This window comes from Pteropus alecto, unplaced genomic scaffold, assembly GCF_000325575.1.
Source record: "Pteropus alecto unplaced genomic scaffold, ASM32557v1 scaffold196, whole genome shotgun sequence".
In the NCBI taxonomy this organism is placed as follows: domain Eukaryota; kingdom Metazoa; phylum Chordata; class Mammalia; order Chiroptera; family Pteropodidae; genus Pteropus; species Pteropus alecto.
Window position 1 is genome coordinate 4,894,459 of NW_006439717.1, and position 7,929 is coordinate 4,902,387.

The window sequence follows — 7,929 nt, forward strand, 5'->3', positions numbered from 1 at the left end:
AATGCTATAGTCCATTCACAGGAGTGGATAGTAAGAGATAGTGAATAGTCATTTGAGGAAGTAGAGAAAGCCAAGTTGTTGAGAATGGACTTCTCAGTTCCAGCTATTTTAGTGGTAAGGGGGTGAGGGTAAGGAAACAGGATAGAAAGGGTAACACGAAAAGTAAGAGAAATACTTTGTACCATAAATTTAAATAATAAGAAATGGAAATTATTTACTTCTGAATATGGAGACAATGGACATACTTTCATGTAACCATGAAATGAAAAACAGTAAGCCTCACCCTCGCTCCACAGACTGGAAGGACAGTTTTGCCCACCCGGCTTCCATGTCCCAGTTCACATGAAATAAGGGGCTTGGAATGCCTTTTTTCAGTATCAGAGTCCCTTCTTCCATCACAGTTGATCAGCCAGGATGGCCCACTCCTCTGAGTTTTAGTATGTCGTTAAGAAAATGAATCTCACATAGAGCTTTATCTTCTTATAGTGAGCACTTATGTGTTGGATATTATAATAATGAAATTCAAAATGTTGTAAACTAACATGTATGGCACAACCTACATATCCTCCTATCTATGAGTCAGCAAATATTTCCTGTCCTAACTATATTAGTTTCCTCAACTGCCATAACAAATTACCAATATAGTAGCTTCAAACTACAGAAAGTTATTTTCTCATAGTTCTGGGAGCCAGAAGTCAAGGTGCCATCAGGGCCACACTCCCTCCAAAGCCTCTAGGAGAAAATATTTCCTTGCTTCTTCAAGCTTCCAGCGGTTTCTGGTATTCCTTGGCTTGTAGATACATCGCTCAAATCTCTTTCTCCACCTTCACATCCTCTTCTGTCTGTGTTCAAATTGCCATGTTCTTTCTCTTACAAAGACACCAGACTTTGGATTTAGGACATGCCCCAAATCCAGGATAATTTCATTTCAAGATTCTTAACTAAATACATCTACAAAGACTTTATTTCCAAATAAGATCACATTCTGAAGTCCTGGTAGATATGAATTTTGGGAGGACACTATGCAAACTACTGCAGTCATAAGTAAGCAAGTGTTTCTCATCTGAATGTCATAATTTGACTTATAGTACTGGGTTATTTTCCCAAGATAGGTTAAAAATACATACGAGAAATGATTTACTTAATGATCAATTTTTTTTGTAAATATCTCTCCAAATAATGTTATCAAAATCTCTCACATTATGACTCCAGCATTGTACACTGCCGAGTTTTGTTTTGCTTCTATTTTCAGGGATTTATTAAGCCTCTAAATGCTGAAGTGTTGTATGTTATTTAAGCTTCCTTTCCAAAATGTAAAACTGCCCTTTTTATTATTATTATTTATGCCTACAGCACCTAATCTTCCTCAGTGGTCTCCCATCCAAGTACTAACCAGATCCGACCCTGCTTAGCTTCCGAGATCAGACATTGGGCTTGTTCAGGGTGGCATGGCCATAGACCATGGATCATGGCTCCACTGGGATATGAACCAAGGACCTTCTACATGTAAAGCATATGTGCTAACCACTACACTATGGAACCACGTCCCAAAACTGTCATTTTTAGGAAACTCTTCTTTGTCAGATACTTCCAGGTTCTGGCAATATGGAGGTGAAAAAGACCAAGTTCATGCTCTCACATAGCTTGTTCTAGTGAGTGAACAGATGGTAAACACAAAATGCATAATGACATAATTTCAGATGGTGAGACATGCTAGTAAGAAAAGTAGGTAGAATCAGAGCATTGAGAAAGGGTGACCAGTTCATGTTTCTCTCAAGACCTTTATGCAGAATAATTAAGCTAGCTGCTTGCTGCCACAACTTTATGTCTATTTCCTCCATTGTATTTTTACTAGAGGAGCTAAACAGTCCACATATTACACGAAACATAATCTTCCTGTAATATAATCACAGTTCTTTCTGTCAAAGGGGTGTTCTGGTCATTGCATGACCAAACACAGATTGATGCACCCATGGTGTATCTATTCACAATTAACTGCATTCCAGGCACCATTCTAGGTGCCTACAGACACAGAAAATAGACATCAAAAATCTCAGTATCCTGTAAACTGCCGTAGAATGGGGCTTACATTCCAATACTAGACATGAAAACAGAAAACCGAGGTTTAATCCTCAGCTCTAACTTTTACTTCTCCCTTACCCTTAGCAAATCATTTTATGGTTCTAGACCTCAGTTTCTGAGTCTGTAATGTTAGGAAATTGGACTAGACAATCTTTGAGTGTCCTTCTGACTTTAGCAACTCCTTTATTTTAGGATGGACAGCAACCCGATTTTCCATAGCTAAGGAGCCACAATTATCCCTGGAATCATGAGTAGAAAACAATAGCTTGGACCTTGGGATCTGTAGTTTGGTGGGTGGTATCATTGTGGGGAAAGATGACATTACCTATATGGAAGCAGAGACTCCAGCTTGGAAATATGGGGAGCAGATCTAGCCTCAGGGGGTACTGACCTGCCAAACACTAGACAGGGAAATCAGTGGCTTCAAGAAAAGATTGAATTAATGTATATGGAACACTTAGAACAGCGCCTGGCACAGAGAAAACCTCAATAAATAAAATGGTTGCTATTATTGGCTTGTTTTACAAGAACTGGATTACACTTAGAAAGCCAAGGTAGAATAATTGAGCAGCCAGGGTAAAGCTTAGATAGGAAAGCAGCTACTTGGTGGTCATGCTGGTGTCCACCGCATACTGCCTGCAGCCTGAATGTTAATCCCCACCCACCAAAGATGCAAATAATGAATTTCTGATTTGGGCAACTAAGTCCACATATTCAATGAAACAAAGAATATAAGTCTTCGTGAGGGCTTTGAATAAAAATATAGTCATGAGTCACTTAACGATGGGGACGTGTTCCGAGATGTGTTTATTAGGCAATTTGATCATTGTGTAAATATCATAGAGTGCACTTACACTATCTAAGATGGCCTAGCCTACTACACCTAGGCTATATGGTATAGCCTATTGCTCCTAGGCTACAAGCCTACACAGCATGTTACTGTACAAAACATGAGATTAAATCAAGCACAAGAGAAAATGATGACCCAAGACACATGGTGAACATGAGATATAAGAGGTTGCTGCTGTTGTAGCATACTGTTTTACAGCAAATTTTTTTATAAGTAGAAAGAGTACACTCTAAAATAACAATTGAGAGTATACTGTAGTAAATACATAAACCATATAGTAATATAGACATTTATTATCATTATTAAGTATTATGTACTGTATATAATTGTACATGCTATACTTTTATACTGCTGGCAGTGCAGTAGATTTGTTTACACCGGGCCTCTCCACAAACATGTGAGTAATGCATGGCACTAAGACATTACAACAACTATGACACCATAAGGTGATAGAAATTTCTCAGCTCCATTATAAACTTATGGGGCCACCATTACATGTGGGACTGTTACCGGAAAGTGGGGATCCTCTCCTGGTGCGTTGTCCAGGTTCTTGATGTCTCGAACAAAGAATTGAGCAAGACACCAAAATACAGTAGAGAAGAAAAGCTTTATTAGAAGGGAAAGTACACTTCCAGACATGGAAGAGGGCCTGAGCAAGAGAAGCGTGGCTCAAAAGGCCTGGTAACAAAGCCTTTGGGGTTTTTATTCCTATTCGCTGTGGGTGGTTACTTTTCTTAGAGGGGTGGCCTTTCTTGATTGACAACTAAAATTGACAGGACTCAGTGATTCATCATTTGCTTTCTGAGCATGTTCGTTCCCAGAATTCAGTCTGTTACAATGATATTAATGAACTTCTGGGCATATGTATCATATTATAATGATGGTATAATGAGACTCAGGTGAGCTGAAGACCCTTGGGGTCTTCATTACGCATGTGCGAGTGACTGGCTTAAACTGGTACCTAATTCTCTGCTTACTTGTTTCTTTGTGGAAGTTATTTTTAAGCCTAAAAATGCCTTCTGGCTTGCTTAATTGTGGGCAGATTAGGGTAGACCCCTTCTAGGATAGGATGACTTCAATGTCTTTGCAGGCAGACCCAAAATCCCCTAACTTTACTGTATAACTCTTTTCTAAGAGCCATGAACCCCCTTATCATTAATAAGGATATTGAGGGACAGGAGTCTCTTCTTCTGCATGTGCTTCCTGCTAAGGAGGGTCATTGTCCCTGCCTATTGGGGTTTCATGGAGCTCTTTCTCTCTCTGCCTTAGTCAGGATGGGGTCGGGTATCCCACCAAAATGCTTCCTCTTGTTATTGAAATCATATATCTATTAATTTCTATTATTGATTTGCCTAGTGAGTAAAGGGAAACAAGCTTGGTTAAAAGCTTGTTTACTCCTTAAAGAGTAAAAAAATAAAGACCTTTGGCCTAAAGGCTCCTCCTCTCTCAGACTCTAAGGGCCCTGACTGGCCTAATACTATTTCTGCTAACAATTGGGCGATAACCCTTATCAATAGCCAGAGGATCTGAGTCACCAGTTTCAAGGCAATTATCAGGATCTGAGGGAGGGATAGGGCCTTTTTTCCCAAAGAAAGGAGGGGAGAAAACTTACCTAGGTTTACTAAAAAGATTAAGAACTCTGTAAGAGTTCATTTCTTGCTAAAAGATTAAGAATTTTACAAGTGATGTCCAGTATCAGGGCCTCTCATTAACTGAAATATCAATATGGATATGCAATGCATGGCTGTAATAAATTGGAGTTTAGACAATAATTTTGAGACACCTAGGTAAGGATGGTGAATATTCCAGCAGGCAATTGTACACACAGCTCTATAACATAGGCAAGAAACTAGGGCTGACACAACAGATGTGCCAGCCATCAGCTGGCACCGATGAGTCAGTGTTTCTAAAATGTGGTCTCCAGACCATCTGTGTTACAGTAAACTATGGTGGGTGTTAAGAGCAAATTCCAGAACCCACCTACTGCATCAGAATCTCTCGCAGCAGAGTTTAGTAATCTCTCTTTTAATAAGCTCCTGAGTGATTCTTATGCATATTTGAGTTGGAGAAATATAGTCAGAGGAAATTATTGATTTTATGGCTCTATTGATAAAGTTGCATAAGGAGAATGTAAGAGAAAAGGCAGTCATGGAAGCCTTTTGATATGGCCCTGTAGCACCTAGAATTTAGTCACTTCACACCACCTATTGAGTAGGACTCAACCTTGACTTCACATTAAGGTAATCTGATACTTAGGATCCATCCCAGAGCAATGAAATTCATTATCTCTTAAAGGGAATGAAGTAGGTCCTTTCACTCCACAGTCCCAAATAGTTGCCCTACACCAAAGCTTGCAAACTGGTAGCAATTTGGCCAGTGAATTATTTTCTTTGACCCTCACACTACTTTAAAACTTTAACTTAATTGCAAATATTTAAAAGCCGATCCACCTCACATTAGAAAAAGAAAAGAAAAAAAAAAACCGAATGTAAATCTTCTTGTGAAAACCTGAAGAACTGGCCTTGCTGGGCCTACGTTCTTGAATGGCAAAATAGCTGCCCCAACAGGGCCTTCTGCAGTCATTTAAATTACCCGCCTGGTCACCTGACCTCTGAAGGCATTGCACACTCTCAGGGGGCTTTAGCACCTCAGCTTCCCCGACGCCTATCTTGCATCCCAGTCTTCATCTCAGCCTCTAGTCACAGATCCCGACCGTCCCTTTAAGCATGGCACATAGTTTGGACAAACAACTTGAAAGAGGCCTCGCCTTATCTTTGGATTTTATCTTCTGATTTCTAGAGCCCATGTCCTGGAGCCGTAGTTGCCTAAGTGTCAGGTCACAAGGAGAGAACTGATGCAGCTGGTGCAGCTGCCCTGAAAGCAGCGCTCGCCTCGGGCCAAGATGAAGTCCGACACTGATACTGACACTTCTGCATTCTACGGACAGGGCTAGGCTCCCTGCTACCCACAAATCTGCTGGATACCCAGACTCCCCAGAATGACCCCTGGCAAGCCCCTCACCTCGGTGAAACCACTTTTCTTTGGGAGGGAGCAGCCTGCCTTGTTTGACCAGACAGCTTCCCTAGGTCTGTGAAGGGTTGGATTTGGTTAGCAGAATTTGAGAAGTGTGACTCTCCCTGTAATAATGAACTTCCTCATGTCTTTTTGTTTGTTTACTTCCACAAACATTAGCTAATAAACTGATCATTATTTTTTAAAATATCAATGCTAAACATTTGCATGTAATTTTTGGTGTTTTAGTGCTATGAGAATGTATATATTAATGTAAGTAATTTGTCACTTAAAACTAGTAAGCTGACACGAAATGTTTCTTATCTGCACTAACAGGAAAAAACTTGAAAATTAGCATTTGAACTAATGTGGAAAGCACTTCAATTAATTCACTATCAGCATACAAAAATTAAAAATAAAACTCACAATTTTGTTTAAGATAGTTTGCAGCCTTACTCAAAAGAATGGGGTTATCTTTTTCTTAATCATCTCATCTTTCACCTTGAGTAAAAGTGTAGCGTGATTAAAAAACGGTAAATTTTTGGAGATAGGTGGGCCTGGATTCTTATTCTACTTTGCTACATATTCTATCTAAAATAGATATCCTTGTCTAAACTATTTGACTAATAATATATAAGTTATGGACCACAGTGAGAATTAAATGAAATAGTGGAGTAAAACATCTGACACATCCTGGCACATCTATTACCGTCTTGATAGATCTTTATTCATTCTAGCAGATTATAGATCTAGTAGAAGACCTCATACTTTTACAGTAAAATTCCTGTATGAATACTTCACCAAAATTTTAATGAAAAAACATTATCATGCCCTCTGGGTCCATGACTTTTATTCAATACCTCTTAACCATGTTACATAGGTTCAATTCGTACAATAGATGTGATATTGTTATAATTACTATTAAATAGAACTCTTTGCAGAGGAAAAGATTTTCAAATTTCAACTGATTGCCATTTGCTTCAAGCAATATTTCATCCTTTTAGGAAACATTGACTGTCTACTGTAGGAACAACTAAGATAACATTATTCCTGCTTATCTTACAAAGAAAAAGACAGGTAAACATATTATCATTGTACTACAATATAGAAACTGAGGAATAGATATCCCATGAGAATACAGAATACTGAACCTCTCGCTTTACCTAGAGATATAGAAGGATTCACAGAAGATGTAATAGGTGATTACAAGATCATTATGAAAATAATTTTACTATCACAAACAAAGGTTGTTTTCATGGCATTTTACTTATATAATACTTCACAAAAAAGGCTCTTTAGATCTTTGAGGATTTAATAAATACTAAGCTATAGCCACTTACTGAAAAAGCATTAATCATGAATTTACTTGAATCTGAAAAATTCACTCTAGAAATGGGCAAAATAAGATAAAATACTGTAAAAATTTTTTTTTTTCTTGGGAGGGCCAAATCCCCTGCCCTTCCCCACTAATGAAACACAATGATTTAATAATTCAGTAGCCTTGCAAATAATACATTTGAAGTGTAACAAAAGGAGAATTAAAATGAGAATCAGAAAAGCTGGGTTTTAGTCAGCTCTGTCACTGCCAATCTGTGTCTCCTTGGATGAGTTTATTAATCTCTGGGCCTTCGGGGTCTCAATGCATTTTTTAAACTTTAGGAGATCCTGCATTTGAGGGACTTCTCTGTGGGCACCCAAGTTTCACACCATATACTTGTGTGTATTTTTACTAAAAAACAAGATTTCTTCATGTGAAAAACAAAGGTTTTGAACACACAAATAATTGTCTATTTAATCCCTAAAATTCTGTAGTTCTAAATAATTTATATCAAGTGATAGTGAATGCAAATTTTATTCATTTTCTGTCTCAACTCATAGAAAGGAAAGTTTGGAGAAGATTTAACTCATTTATTTGCCTCTGTATGTTTGAGACTAATTTGTCTTATATTTTTGAGTGAGCAGTGTGCTCTTCCTGCCATCTTCCG